Source organism: Pinus tabuliformis, chromosome 5_2 (genome assembly GCF_031772625.1).
Source record: "Pinus tabuliformis cultivar Carrire ecotype Pingquan chromosome 5_2, CPIR1, whole genome shotgun sequence".
NCBI lineage: Eukaryota > Viridiplantae > Streptophyta > Pinopsida > Pinales > Pinaceae > Pinus > Pinus tabuliformis.
Genome location: NC_142306.1, coordinates 77,186,133 through 77,203,171, shown reverse-complemented (window position 1 = coordinate 77,203,171; position 17,039 = coordinate 77,186,133).

Sequence of the window (17,039 nt, the reverse complement as noted above, 5' to 3'; positions counted from 1 at the left end):
GGCAGAAGTTGTACCCCCCCCCACACATGAATTAACAATAAAGCCACCTAAGGGAGTAGTCCACAAGTCGACATTCAACCCTCGCGCCAGAGCGGCGCAACACTATAATATAGTGGAGGATTTGGCCCAATCGCCATCTGCTATGTCGATTCTTGAGGTACTACAAAATTGCCCATCCCAAAGACAGGCATTGTTATCAGCAATTGGTGGAGTGGATCCTAAAGATTCCAATCTTGTATCCTTTGATCACAAAGGATATGATCCTCAGTTGCCAGCGCAATTAGCTTTCCTTATTCAAGTGAAAGCACTCAACAAAACTGTTCATAGAATGATTATTGATGAGGGCGCATCGACATGTATCATGTCGATGAGTTGCTGGAAAACTCTTGGATCTCCAACCTTGTCGCGATCTTCGACGACATTGAAAGCATTTGACGGTAGGTCGTACACTCCGTACGGTATCCTAAATAACTTTAAGGTTGAACTAGGAGGAAAAACAGTAGAGATTGATGTTGAAGTCATTGATGGCAATCTTGACTATAACATCCTACTGGGAAGACCATGGATATATGCCATGGCAGCTGTAGTGTCGACATATTTTAGGAAGATCGCATTCCCGTTTGAAGGAGGGATTACGATCGTCGACCAACAGAATTTCCTCCCTAATGGTTCACAAGTTACTGGAAGCATTCCCCTAATCCATGGGAGCGACCATTCAATAAAAGATATAGGAGTAGGCTTGCTAAAAGATCCCACAATGATGGGAACTTTCACGTTGCCACCTCCTTTCCATGAAGGGAATATCCCGTTTGTAGCAACATGCAACATGATATCTTCATCGAAGGTCGCAGAAGACAAAGTCGTCATGGATCATCAAGTGGTATTGCCACCTAGCCCTATTGAAATATTGTAGCAATCAATGTTTCAGGCATGGGAGGCGAGCCCAAATGAACGCTCGTCAAGCGTTTGGGTAGATAGGTCCGAAGAATATGGTACCCCATTAGATCCATGGTCAAAAGTTCATGGGACTAGCACCATGGAATGATTATCACCATCGTTCCCTTCTTCCAGAGTGTGAAGAAGAAACTCATCACGACCTATACCACCCTTCAGTGTTTGAATTCCTAACAAATACTGTAAATACGGTGGATTCAGAGAGAAACCTATCCAATATTGAAGAAACCATAGCCATAAACATCTCGACAAAATCTGATGTTGTTGAGAATATTCATGTCGGCAAAAGTTGTTCCCCTTCAGAACTGGAAATATATAGTGCTCTCTTTCGCGAATTTAGAGATGTCTTTGCATGGTCATATGATGAAATGCCAGGCATTGACTCGAGCATAGTTGAACATGAGATTAAAATGTATCCTGATGTCAAACCAGTAAGACAACGGCTTCGGCAGGTACATCCGAAGAAAGCCGCTGCCATTAAGGCAGAAGTTGAAAAACTTCTCCATGCTGGATTCATCTACCCGGTTCCTCTAACCGATTGGGTATCGAATATTGTCCCTGTTATGAAAAAACAAGGGACGATAAGAGTGTGCGTCGACTATAGGGATGTAAACAAAGCTTGTCCAAAGGACAACTACCCTACACCCTTCATCGACCAGATAATTGATGAATGCGCCGGATGTGAAATCTTTTCCTTTATGGATGGATTTTCCGGGTATAATCAAATAAATATCCGCCCACAGGACCAGTCTAAGACTGCATTCATCTGTCCGTGGGGCACATTCGCTTATCGAAAATTACCCTTTGGTTTAAAGAACGCAGGGGCAACGTTTCAGAGGGCAATGAATTATGCCTTCCATGACATCAAGAACATTGTTCAACCTTACCTCGACGATCTTCCGGCTCATTCGCGGAAGCGGACTGATCATCCGCAGCATTTGAGAGCAATATTTCTACGTTGCCGACATTACAAGATAAGACTCAATCCGCACAAGTGTGTGTTTTGCGTCGGTTCTGGTCGTTTACTTGGCTTTGTGGTCTCTAAGGATGGGATTCGTCTCGACCCTTGTAAGGTTCAGGCAATCATTAATTTGCCTCCACCTTCAAATTTGCTTCAGATTCAGAAACTCCAAGGGAAAGCAAACTTTCTGAGGAGGTTCATTCCAAATTACGCAGAACTTGCCAAAGGTTATACTCGTCTTTTGAAAAAGGATGTACCTTTTGTCTGGGACCAGGTTGCGCGAGCTTCCTTTGACGCTCTAAAAGATTCTCTAGTAAGAGCATCATTAATGTACGCCCCGGACTATCAAAGAGATTTTAACCTGTATCTAGCTGCAGCAGATACGACCATTGCGATGGTCTTAGTGCAAGAAGTCGATGGAATTGAACATCCTATTTATTATTTAAGTAAAAACTTAAATGACACAGAAAGTAAATATTCCTATGTTGAAAAACTAGCGCTTGCTGCTGTTCAAGCGATTCAAAGGTTTCGACATTATGTCCTCTTTAGGAAAACTACCGTTCTGTCAGATTGCAATCCCATGACATATATACTGTCGCGACAGTTGCTTGGGGGCAAATATTCAAAATGGATAGCCATCCTTCAAGAGTTTGATTTAGATTTTGTAAAATCCAAATCGAAGAAAGCTCTAGTTTTCGCGGAATTATTATGCGATCTCCCATCGTCGTCCAACGATGAAACATCAGAAGAGTCAATCGTGGATGAAAATTTGTTTCTGATATCAGTAAGTGATGAGTGGTATGGAGACATCATTGTTTATCTCCAAACCCAAAAATTTAGGCCTAATACCTCACACTCGGAACGGAAACGTATACGATACCAATCTAAAGACTACATGATCGTCGGTAATACACTTTACCGTCGTGGCGTCGATACGGTTCTGAGGAGGTGCCTTACCCATGAGGAGGCCGAAAAAGCCCTGAATGATTGTCATTCAGGCGCGTGCGGGGGACATCAATCTGGATATGCAACAGCACAAAGAATCTTACGAGCAGGATATTTCTGGCCAACTATGTTTAAAGATTGCATAATAGCTGTCAGAAGTTGCCATGCATGTCAGATCTTTGATAGCAAAACCAGAAGACCACCCGCACCCTTACAGCCGATAGTTGCTGTTGGGCCCTTCGCCAAGTGGGGCATCGATTTCATGCAATGTAACCCCACCTCGACCGGGGGGCATGGGTATATTATAGTCGCTGTTGACTATTTTACCAAATGGGCCGAGGCGATGCCTACATTGGATAACACTGGTGAAACAGCTGCCCTTTTCTTTTTCAATCATGTAGTCGCCAGGTTCGGCGTTCCGCAAGCTATAGTGACAGATCATGGATCGCATTTTCGCAATCACATGATGGTTGAATTAGCTGCCAAACTAGGGCTATCGCACGACAGCTCTACCCCGTATTATCCACAAGCCAACGGACAAGTTGAGGCAATCAACAAGATCCTGAAGCGAATGTTGCAAAGGATGATCGGGGTTCACAAAAGAAGATGGCATCTAATCCTGTACTCAGCATTATGGGCTTACCGAACCTCGGTAAAGAACGCCACTGGGTTCACACCATTCCAATTGGTGTATGGCCTGGAGGCAGTCTTACCGATCCAGTGCGAAATTTCGTCTCTTAAACTCGCAATTGACCTCCTCCCCGGAACTTCAGAAGAAGAGGCTCGTTAACTGGAATTGATCCAGTTGGATGAAAAATGTCGTGACGCCGCTTTGGCGAACGAGGCCCATAAGAAACGAGTCAAAGCACAGTTCGACAAAAATGTCAAACCTCGCAACTTCTTTGAGGGTGACTTGGTTTTGCTTTACGACCAAGAATCCGATAAATTAGGAGCAGGAAAATTTCAGTCCTTATGGATGGGTCCCTATATTGTTAAAAGGGTGTTAGCAAAAGGAGCCTACGAGTTAATGGATTATGACGGAATGCCACTGGCGCAACCCCGTAACGGGTTGTACCTCAAGCGTTACTATGCCTGAATAGTAACCGGAGTGCTTTTGTTGTATTTTGTTTTCGCTAAAATGTTTGTTTCGGTTAAGTAATCCACCTTTCTCGTTTGTTGCAGATGTCAAATTATTCTGATACATATGTGGGATATGCCGACGGAGCGAGTCGTAGTACGCGGAATTTGTCCTCCGCAGCCTGGGCCATTTTTGATCCAAGCGGCGAGTTAGTGAGTTTCAGAGGTGTGTGTATTGGACGATCAACGAACAATATCGCTGAGTATAGTGCGTTGATTGAACTCCTCTCTGATACCATCGCTCATGGTATACGCCGACTAATTGTCAGGCTAGACTCACAACTTGTGATACTACAACTCACTGGTATATATTCAGTCCGCAATCCAGCTATTTATCGAATGTTTCTAAGAGTTAAGATTTTGGAAAGAGAGTTTGATTCAATTCAATACCAACATATTTCCAGAAACTTGAACACATTAACAGATTCATTAGCAAACTATGTATTAGATAGACATTTACAACATATATAAAAAGAGATGCATCGGTGCTATGTAAGTGGATCACAAATAAACTGAAATAAACTCCGAAAATCAAAATATATAAAGCTGTTTATAGTTTGTACATAATGTGCTGTAATCAAAACAAAATTGGTCATATGACCTAGAACTCAAAAAGATGCTAGGGGGCACCCTAGCCTAGTGGTGCTCATGAAAGTACGTCACGGTCTGTGCGATCATGCGCAAGAGACGAGTCCATCGTCTAGGCACGCCAATAGTGTGCCGCTGCAACTGTAAAGGTAACTCGTCAATCTGTACATCCGGAAGACCACGAGTAAGGCTCTCAACCTGCTCCTACACAGCTGCGAGTATCTCAGTATCACCAAGGTCGCGAATAACAACTCTCCTAGCAGGCTCTGCTGCTGGGGCAGCAACTGGCGATCGTGGACGAGCTACTGGACGAACAGGACCAACATCTGCATGCACCCAAGAGTTTGATCAGTTTGAACAGTAACATCATGAATAAAAACAATGAACAGTGATATGGTCAGAGATTTTACCAATAGCGCCCCATTGCTCGCCATCCGGAAGCACCAAATCTGGATCACCTCGGTAGTCCATACCCACGTATGGATACTCGGAAAATGCCATCTCCTGACGCTCGAACCACCTAAAGAAGGACTCAGTGAAAGTAATATGAGGTTGACCAGCATGCCGGGACATATGGTCAACCCACCTCTGCATGCGTGGCTCGGTCGGAGAAGGTAAATCGAGCAAGATGTACTGAGGTTGCATCAATGGGATTTTCTCCAAGACAAAGGCAGTCAGAATAGAACCAAAACCAAAGTTCTTCAGCCCCCCGTCCTTTACCTTGGTCAATTGACTTTTCATCTGAACAAGTACTGCATCACACCAGTTAAAAACTTTCGGTTGGAGACACTCCAAGGCGTGCTGCATGTAAGATCTGTTGGCAACATGTAAAGCTGCGCTACCGGCCATCCTACCAATAGTAAACAGAATGGACCTGAGAGACCTGTCAGTGATGTCACGGATGTTGATCTTGCCGTCTTTGCTCGGCTGTGAACCTTCCCGGCAATACTGACGGATATAGTCTCTGGTGGAAGTAGTCCCTCGAGCCGTACCTGACAAAGAAATGGGGGCACCCCGCCTTGACAACCCAGTCAAGAAGTACATGTCCTCTATGGTCAAGGGGAAAGACTTCCCCTAATCTGGAATACTTGGTTAACAGGATCCCAAGCATTAAGCATATACTGCAGTAAAGAAATCTGTGCTCTCATGCTAGAGATACGGAAGAACTTCAGCAGGCCACAGTTCCGAAGCGCGTTCACCGTGACTGGGTCATGGAGTGCAACCATGTCCTCTGCTTCATGTTCTCGTTCTCGCCATGTAAGGGACATTTTGTTCAAAGTTCCCTGCAAGCAAACAAGAGAAGGAGTAAATTCCTGATTTTGATGAAAATCTGGCGAAAAAATCATCAAAAAACACATGCAAGGTCAGCTTTTCTAGGCCTAGCGCAGGCAGAGAGGCTTCTCCTTGCGCTGTAAGGCAGTCTGCCTTAAGGCTGCCTGAAATACAACGCAATTTTCGAAAGGGGAACCTGCGCTGATGCCAGGGCGCCCTGATGAAACCCCTGGGGCTCGGAAACCCTGAAAAACATGCATGAAACTGAAAAAGGAAACCATGAAAATGAAGGGCTAAGGTTTAGCTCCTACCTGGTCCAAACAGCGCCGAAAATCGTCCACAGAATCTCCCGGAATCAGCTGGTGAAAATCAAGGAAAAAGAGGCACCTCCAGAGCTCCAACAAGCAAAATGCAAATGAAATGGTAAATGAGAGGTAAAAACCCTTTTTATGACTTTTACACAGTTTAAAGTTAAATATTAGGGTTATAATCTCGTTTTCATGCAAATATTGTCCATTTCTAACAAAATTTGTTGCAGCAATTGAAGATGAAGTACTACATTTGAAAAGAGAAAAGCTAGTAAAAGTAAAAAATTAAATTTGACCATGAATCGAGCAGTTTTACCACGGAATTTATGCTCGTTAAAAAATAGAAAAGTGTGAGCAGAGTTTTTTCCGCCAAAGTTCAAGCTCATTAAAAAATGAACCTATCTCGGTAAATAACCATTGCGATCGTAAATTTATAAGCCTTAAAAGCCTTGGTCGTGTTTTCATCCATCACCTCCATTTCATTTGGCCGGTCGTTCACCCCCATATGTGTGTTTACCCTTTTTGAGGAACAGCTGCGAAGAGTGATTTCACCTAGCCATCCTTGTGACACTACCGTGATTGGAAAATTCCAATTTGTACTTGGAATCAATTGCTATCCCTGTTTATCACTCGTTCCTCAAAAGACGAGTCTTCTTTGAGCTCTTTTCACTGACTCGTAAAATATGAAAAGTTTGCCGAGTTTTGGCCTTCCAGCTCGTTAAACGACCAGAACGCTATCCCTCATTTAGACTTTAATCTTTTTGGACCTGAGGGATTATTACACAAAAAGATCGAGCGCTTGTCTTGTTCGGCTCGTTAAAAGTACCGAACACTCATCCCTTCTGTATTGTTTTATACTTTTTCGGACTTAAGGGATTAGATGACGAAAAAGGAATTATGGAGTTAACTTTCTGTACCTTTTCAGACTCTCTAAAAATGAAAAGGACCAAGTTTTCTTTGTCGTTAGACTCGTTAAAATGATTAAATAGCGACAAACTTGTCTTTAGACGAGAACGAGTTTCCCTATCGCTAGGCTCGTTAAATCATAGCGATGGGCTTGCCCGAAGGGCAGGTTATAGAACAAGCATATGTTATCCTCCTCAAGCTTGACAAAAATAAAGAGGTACTGGTCAGAAATGACTGGGGAAAAATTGGGAGAACATCAAAGTTTAATGGTAGCAAGTCACTCTTGAACATGACACTTTTCTTCCGTACCACATCGGGTTGGGTTATTTCATTCACCGGTCTCATCGCCATGGTCCTCGCCAAACCATCCACATTTGGGGTAATGCTACCGATCCATCGCATCAGTGTCGTTATATGTTCAAGAGGGGTCATTCTGAAAGTGTCAACCGTGTCCCATCCACTGCCATACATTATCCTTCATCCATTCATGATCGCCACCCTGAATCATATGTCACAGTTTGTTTTCACCTCCACTAAAATCATTAGCTCCGTTTCGTGTCATTGATGTGGGATTCATTAAGGCCCTCCTTTGACGGATCGCTTCTTGTCGACTTCAGCTCATTATCCAAGAAGTTGATCTAGGAACACCCCCATCAGTACTTTGAAGCTTGCATGCCTCAATGGCAAGTTTCTCACTTCCGGCGACAGGTATATATCAATGACCTTCGACCAGAAGATTTTGCGTGGCGTTCGACGCCAAGTCCTTTATTCACGCCACGTGAATTGTACTGCAGTACCTTGAGGGTCATTATCATTATCGGTGATTCCTCTCGCGCTTGTTAACGGTTTTCATCATTGACCGGTAATCAAGCGATGTCTTTCCATGTTCGACTTCAGCGAAATTCTCACATGGATCGACTTGTACTTAGAGTGAAGATCGAACGAGTTTGAAGACCCCGGATCTAGTTTCATCCATCCGGGCTGCGATACATATTCAGGAAATATAAAAGCATTTGTCATGTACATCATTGCAACAGATGATCATCCTACTCAAAGGATGATAATTTCAGCAGAAAATTATCAGTCTACCATCAGACGATCGTCTGTTCTATGTACCAAAATGTATTTATAAAGCTGAGCATGGGAATGCCCGCCTTAGCTAGATCATGAAAATAGAATGAAAAATAATGTATTGTATTGTATTGTATTACAGGGCGCCTCCTCAGCACTGGAATGAACTTCGGACCCTCTAGATAAAGCATTTCACCCGATAAACGGCCTCATACTTTAGGGGGCAACTGTTATAGACATTTTTGTGCCTCGCATCATGGAGCATGAAATGTCAATAATCACAGGGATCCTCAGTCCCTAAACATGTTGTTCTTACCCCTAAAAGAACAAGGTCATCAAACAACAACACTTCCAATCAGTTCTCCACCTGAAAACACTTCAAAACAGGCTTATTTTGGATCATGTCAGCTGCTCCACTGAGCTTCTGCGCTGGAATGCAACTGTCCCTCCTTGTACCTGCGCTGGAAGTCAAATTTAATGAAAGCTACCTGCGCTGGGCGAGATTGGCCAAGTGGCACAGTCATTCTGCAAGGTGTCAACTGCCCAGGAAGCTTCCAAACTGACACTTGGTTCATGAGATTCGCCCTGTGATGAGTAAGAGGTACTTGATCACCATGTGTAAGCAAGGATCTCCAAGTGGACTCAAGAACTGAAGATTAACTGAAGAGGGAGAGGACACTAGTCAGCTCTATGCCAGCCTCAAGCTGACTCATCCTCTCTTCTTCTCTCCTATATATAGAGCTCTTCTATGAGGTCTAAGGAGGCTGGAATTTTGTGTAAAGCAAGGAGGTGCTGTTGGTTTACAGTTAGAGCTATTGGGTGATTGTTTTACTAGAGGTGAAGAGGAGAGTTCTTGCTGCTGGGGAGGTGCTGCTGGATTGGAGCCATCATTGGTTGTAACCTTCTCAGAACCCTGTTACTTCTATCAATAAAGTTTTGCATGTTCTCCTATATACTTGTATTGCATTGATGTATTGTATTTACTTGTATATTTGATTCACTCTAATCCATGCATCAGTTATGAGTACATGTATCTTGTAGTTTCCTCTCTTGTTTTGTGCTGGATCTGTGTGTAGCTGGACCGGCAAAGAGAGCAAGGAGCTGGGAACAAGAGACAAGGAGAGAGGACAAGGATCGACCAAGCGAAAGACACCAGGTTGGTTGGCCTTCTTTTCATTCTCTCTGTACTTTCATAAAGGAAATCATCAAAGCTTTACTTTCAGTTGTTGCTAAAGACTGTCACCTTTAGAGTAGGGATAGGGTCATCCGCATCGGATACTTTTCCCCACAACAGATGGTATCAATCATACATTGTTTCCTATGGGAGAAAAGGATGCATCAGTGTTACAGGGAAAAGTGTCTATGCAGAACTGCTAATCCCACTAAAGTGTGGTAGCTACCTTAGAAACAAACAAAGTAAAGCTACTTTCTTTTTCCTTTATGAAATATAGATGAGAGAAGAATAAAGGAGACCAACCTCTGTCTTGCGCTTGGTTCCTAGTTCAATCCCTCTCTCTCCTGATAGTCCTTTGCTACTTGCTTCCTTGTACACCCAGCTTCACAGAGTACCTGTAGAATCAAAGCAGCATAACACTATACAAGAATATGGATCTATTATCATAAACAATCTAGGATCAGATGTAAATTGACCATACAAATGCATAAAACATAAATAACACAAGAGTATGGAGGAAAACTTGAATAACTTTATTGATAATCAAGAAAGAGCCAAGAGAATTACAACCAGTTGTTCTAACCTAACATCATCCTCTCAGCAAGTAAGCCCTTCTTCACCTCATGCAAAGCTTAGATCACCCAACACTATGATGTTGCCTCAAGAAACCAACAACAATTCCTTACAAGATGCAAAATTCCAGCCTCTGGATCTTTGGGATGAGGGATCCATATATAGATATCTGTAAGGGAGATGAGTCAGCTTGTGATTTGATTAGTGTCTTCCCTCTGATAGTTCTTGCTTCCACTTGGAGATTGATGATCTCTTACTCATCCTTGGTCGAATTCAGAGAGGCAAGTGTCACAGGAGAAGTTTCTGGAAGATTCCATGCCTCTCCACCTCGCGGATTGACATTTCCATTTGTCACTTCTCACCCATCGCATCCCATAGAAGGGCTTTTTGAAATGAAACACACCCACAGAGTGTACTTAGGTGAGATGTAATGCACTTTGCCTATGGAGCAGGCGAAATGATCCTGTTTTGACCAGTTCTGAGTGGTTTTTCATGGAGAACTTCTGGGAGAAGCTGTAATCAGTTGACCTTGTTCCTTTAGGGGTTGGAACAACACTTTTAGGGACTCAGGAGCCCTTGGTTTATGGACATTTTATGCTTGGGGTTGCAATGCCCAAAAATGTCTATAACAGTTGCACCCTAAAGCATGAGGTTGTTAATCTTTTTGATGTCGGGTGAAATGCTTTATCATGAGGATCCGAAGTTCTTTCAAGCTGGCGGGAGACCTGTAATAAGATACAAACAATACATTATCTTCATAATATTTTTATGATTTAGCTGAGGCGGGCATTCCCATGCTCAGCTTTATAAATTCATTTTCATGTACATAGGACAGACAATCGTCTGAGTGTAGACTGATGATTCTGGTAGAGCCATCATCCCTTTGATTGGATGATTATCTGTGCAGCAATGATGTACATTTGATGTCTTTATTTCCCTGAATATATATCGCAGCCCGGATGGATGAAACTAGATCCGGGGTCTTCAATCTCGTTCGATCTTTACTCAAAGTACAAGTCGATCCATGTGAGAGATGTTCTGGAGTCGAACATGGAAAGACATCGCCTGATTACCAGCCAATAATGTAAGCTGTTAACAGGTGCGAGAGGAATCACCGCTAATGATAATGACCCTCAAGGTATTGTAGTACAATTCACGTGGTGTGAATAAAGGACTTGGCATCGAACACTACGCAAAATCTTTCGGTCGAAGGCCATTGATGTAAACCTGTCGCCGGAAGTGAGAAACTTGCCATTGAGGCATGCAAGCTTCAAAGTACTCAAATGGGTGTTCCTAGATCAACTTCTTGGATAATGAGCTGATGTCGACAAGAAGCGATCCGTCATAGGAGGGCCTTAATGCATCCCACATCAATGACACGGAACAGAGCAAATGATTTCAATGGAGGTGAAAATGATCTGGTGATATAAGGTTCAGGGTGGCGGTCATGAAAGAATGGAGCGTAAATGTATTGCAGCGGGTGAGACACAGGTGAATTCTCTGAGTGACTTCTCTTGAACATATCGGCGACACTGACGTGATGGATTGGTAGCATTAACCCCAAATGTGGATGGTGTGATAGGACCATGGTGATGTGACCGGTGAATGAAACAACCCAACCCGACTTGGATGCGGAGTGAAAATGTCATGTTCAAGAGCGACTTGCTACCAATAAAGTTTCTTCAAGTTTTCTTCCCAACTTTTCCCCAGTCATTGCTGACCAGTACCTCTTTATTTTTGTCAAGCTTGAGGAGGATAACATATGCTTGTTCTATAATTTTCCCTTCGGGCAAACCCATCGCTATGTTTTAACGAGCCTAGTGATAGTGAAACTTGTTCTTGTCTGCTATGGACAAGTTTGTCGCTATTAGGTTTTAACGAGTTTAACGACAAAGATAACTCGGTCCTTTTCAATTTTAGAGAGTCTGAAAAGGGACATAAAGGAAACTCCAAAAATCCTTTTTCATCATCTAATCCCTTAAGTCTGAAAAAGTATAAAACAATACAGAAGGGATGAATTTTCGATACTTTTAACGAGCCGAACAAAACAAGCGCTCGATCTTTTTGTGTAATAATCCCTTAGGTCCAAAAAGATTAAAATCTAAAGGAGGGATAGCACTTCCGGTCCCTTTAATGAGCTGGAGAGGCCAATGGCTCAACAATCTTTTCATATTTTACGAGTCAGTTGAAAAGAGCTTAAAGGAGACTCGTCTTTGAGGAACGGGTGATAAAATTGGGTAGCAGTTGATTCCAGGTAAGGTTTGGAATTTTCCAATCATGGTAGTGTTACAAGGATGGCTAGCAGGATCACTCTTCGCAGCTGTTCCTCAAAAGGGGTAAACAATCAAATGGAGGAGAATGATCGGCCAATACAGAGTGGAGGTGATGATGGGAACACGACCAAGGCTTTAAAGGCTGAAGTACTACATTCACGATGATTATTTATTGGGAATTGGTTCATTTTTATGAGCTTAAACGTTGGGGAAAACATTTGCTCATTGCTTATGTTTATTTTTTAATGAGCATGAAGTTCGCGTTAAAACTGCTTGATTAATCCAGTCGTATAATCAGAATGTCTCATATATGAAAATGACAATTTTTAGAGTTTTGCCCCACATCCTTTCTTTATGCAAGTTAGGAAACGACCAATCCTACGAGTTTAAAGGGTTAGAGGACCTACAAATTTAAAAAATAAATGGTCGCTCTTCGCTTGCACGCCAAAAGGTTTGCATGCCCCCAGGTATAAAATAAAGCTTCAAGGTCACCTTTTATTCTATCGACAAAACATTTGTTTTATCAGGAAAGGTCTACCTCTTTCAGGTTACCAAAGATTGTTCTGTTCACACCGCAAACAAAACACTTCTTCGGCGATGTCTACCGAAATAGACAAAGGCGAGCGGTGAAGACGCCTCCACTCACATAACTTTGATGAGGGAATCTTATTCCAGTCTAACCCCCTTTTCCAATCATGGACGGGAGTACAGACTAGTCATATACCTCTCGCGGAAACCTACCCTATACCCGAAGTTTTCCTGCCGAAGCAGACCAGGGTGCATGCCCCCTGGGTTTCAGTCATGTCCCCCAAATCACTCGCGCTCATCAAGTGGGCGGACTGGGGATTGATGAAACATTCCTTGTGTGAAAAGACCATTCAGGGATGGTATATGACTATTTGCTATGTGTGATTGGGAAATGAAAGTTGGTCTACGAGCTTGACCACTCTTCCTTCGTGCGGAAAACACATTACTCTAAAGAGTGATGAGACAATGGCTCCCATGCAATAAATATAGTCTCGTCCAAGGAGTAGATTATAATCCAAGGGTCCTTGGACTACCATTACGTTCATATGAATAGTTTTCCCTCTCAATGTTATGGGCACATTGGGAAGGATCCCTAACTGTCGACTGGTTCCTTTGTCAAAGCCTGTTAGATTTCTCGTCTCAAGAAAAATCGATGGCGAACTAAGTGCTTTCCAAGCAGTTGAGGAAAGGATACTCACAGAAGCCCCTTCCTCTATGATGGTACCGGCCATAACCATTCTATATATTTGAGCAATGATTCGGAATGGTATACTAGCTGGTAAACGGGGTCTGCCTAGTTGATTCCAGTCAAAGGAAAAAACTAGGTTGCTTGGTGGTGGGACCGAATAGACGGTCGGGTACGAATCTGAAGAACTTCCTTCCTGCGGTAAAGGAATGGGTAAATTTCCCCCTTGTTCATCGGAGTCTGTGCTTACGAAAAGAATTTGGACAGTGTCATCCTTGTTCTCTTCGGTGACTGTATCATCTGAAGATGGAACCTCTGAAGGCAAGACCGGGTCAACTGCCGCCTCGACCTTTTGACTTTCGTCTGGTATGGGTTCAGATGGTTTGTCTTCAATGATAGACACTTCGACTGACCACCTGGGCGGGTCAGCCGGATTTTCAACTAGTGACAGACTCGGCAAGAGTTTTTTATATCCAGGAGGAAGTCGTAACGGTGAAATCGGACGATCGTCCAAAACTCTTTTAGCCTTGTCTAAGAAGGGACAACGGTGGACAGCATGATCACCTTCGCACAGTTTACAAGGAAATCTATATTTTCCTTTTTGTCCTGGGGCTTCACTTTCACTAGTCGATGGTGTGTTTTCAACATGACCATCAGAGGTTGACGACACCGGGTTGTGCAAACGAGGAGACTAGTCCCTTAAGATTCAAGGGATGTAGGGACAATCTCTATGGTAGTGGTCTCCTTTGCAAATGACACATGGCAATTTAGGCCTGGTCGGTGCAGTGTGTGGATTTTCGCTAGACGACGCTTGGTTGCCCCCTTTTGCTTTTGGCTCCTTCTTCTTCTTCTCTTTCTTCTTCTTTTCCTTCTTCTTCTCAGATACTTGATTTTTGGCTTTACCAGCCCCATCAAGCGAAGAGGAAGGAGGAGAGGAAGAATTGGAGGAAGTAGAGGGTTGGGGGGTAACTTTGGATTCGTCTAGTTGCTGACTCGATTGTTCAGGAATTGCGGTGTTTTGAACGACAGAGGTTGAGAAGAGCCATACGGGCAAGCCGATTGTCAATCCTGGAAGCGACAATGTGGCCATATGGGGTGCACCAACATCTCCCCAAGAGGAGAAGGGACTAGGATTTCCTCCAAGGGGAATTCCTTGGTTGGTGGATTCCATTTTCTCAACCTAAGATCAACGTAGGAAAGGGTGATGATTATTTCGTTTAAAATAAATTTTAGACGCTTTGACACAACTTGTTTTTTCAATTTTAAAGAGTCGAGAAAAACAAAAGATGACTCTAGTCGCCTTCGATTTTTAATGAGCCTGAAGTGACAAGTGCTCAGATGGAACTTTTCTGTTAAGGAGTCTGAAAAGGCACGAAAGGGACTGCTCTGGAAATCTAGGAGGAGGGATTACCAAACCAATCGCAAAAATGCAGAATACTTTTTACGGTATGGCATTTAATCTTCCCGAATGCTGTGTTCAGTGCATTGCGATTGATAAGGCGATAGACACGGCTTCCTATGGAGAAAGGATTAAGCCTATTGTGGTCTCCCAAAATATACTCACGCCGAAATACGTCTCTAGCCTAGACTTCTAGATGTTGTGTGTTAGGTTCCAAAGCATTGTTAAATTCATTAAATTTATTTTATAGTTGATCTTGCTTAAGAAATTTGCCTTTCAGATTCATTGCGTGATGTAAATGTACAATTCCTAAAATGCAATCTAAGATGATAAACAGTCTTTTATCTTCTTTGTGCAATGAAAATCCTAGCTACTAAGGAAAGAAAGACATAATTCTTTCAACAAAGAGCAAAGAGCACACACTATATGCACTGTCCTAAATCAAACCAATCAAACAGTATAAATGCAAATGCACATGCATGTATTTGTTTTCAGCCTTCTAAATATGTGAATAATAAAAAGAAAGCTAATGCGCAAATCTGAATTACTTTTCAAGCGACAATTACTAACAAGTTTCTTTTCAAAATAAAAAATGAAGATAATGACAACACTTTGCGATTTGGAAGTGAATACTTGCTTTCGACACTAGAAAAACTACAAATTCAGATCAAATACAATAGTAACAGGGTAATCGACTATCAAGAGCAATCAGACTCTCTTCTATGCGACACTTTCAAATCAAGAAATGACAGTACAATTACGTTACTTTTTTGCAAAGGAGAACTGAAAATGACTCAACAAATACACAAAAACATTTATAGTTCTTTGCACAATGGAGGCGTAATAACAGCAAGGAAAGGGGTTTCAAACAGAGGTGTACTGACCATGGGTAGCAAAACTCATGAATAGAACTGAAAAGAATGAATAGGAACCAACATTCAGGAACAATGTCTAGTCTGATCAACGCACCTGTAACACAGTGAATTTGAAATGCAGCGCACCTACTACACTCGGGAAGTGCGCCGAAGTTCAGATTCACAGAACAGAGAGTGCGCTGGGTCAGGGACGAGACTTTGCTTGGGTTCCGGGTCACAGTTTGCAGTTCAATTCAGGGATTTTGGCCGAGCAAGTGGTAATTAGTAAATCAACAACAGGGGTATATATAAAGAGGTTACTAGAGCCACCACAAGGGCAATTAGAGAGTTTGTAAATCAATTGTTTAATTCATAAACAAAACCCGGAGATTGACTGAAGCAGCATTTATCTACTTTGCATTTGCATAGCAAATGTAGTTCGAAAGCTACCTGGCTCAACTTCAGGCTCCGTCTATAAGTTTATAAAGTAAACAACAAGGTAGATAAACAAACAACCTAGTCGCTCCCCAGTGGAGTCGCCATTTTGTTACAGGGAAAAGTGTCTATGCATAACTGATAATCCCACTAAGGTGTGGTAGCTACCTTAGAAACAAACAAAGTAAAGCTACTTTCGTTTTTCCTTTATGAAATATAGATGAGAGAAGAATAAAGGAGACCAACCTCTTTCTTGCGCTTGGTTCCTAGTTCAATTCCTCTCTCTCCTGATAGTCCTTTGCTACTTGCTTCCTTGTACACCCAACTTCAAAGAGTACCTGTAGAATCAAAGAAGCATAACACTATACAAAAATATGGGTCTATTATCATAAACAATCTAGGATTAGATGTAAATTGACCATACAAATGCATAAAACATAAATAACACAAGAGTATGGAGGAAAACTTGAATAGCTTTATTGATAATCAAGAAATAGCCAAGAGAGTTACAAACAGTTGTTCTGACCCAGCATCATCCTCTCAGCAAGTAAGCCCTTCTTCACCTCATGCAAAGCTTAGGTCACCCAACACTATGATGTTGCCTCAAGAAACCAACAACAATTCCTTACAAGATGTAAAATTCCAGCCTCTGGATCTCTGGGATGAGGGATCCATATATAGATATCTGTAAGGGAGATGAGTCAGCTTGTGATTTGATTAGTGTCTTCCCTCTGATAGTTCTTGCTTCCACTTGGATATTGATGATCTCTTACTCATCCTTGGTCAAATTCAAAGAGGCAAGTGTCACAGGAGAAGTTTCTGGAAGATTCCATGCCTCTCCACCTCGCGGATTGACACTGCCATTTGTCACTTCTCGCCCATTGCATCCCATAGAAGGGATTTTTGAAATGAAACACACCCATAGAGTGTGCTTGGGTGAGATGCAACGCACTTTGCCTATGGAGCAGGTGAAATG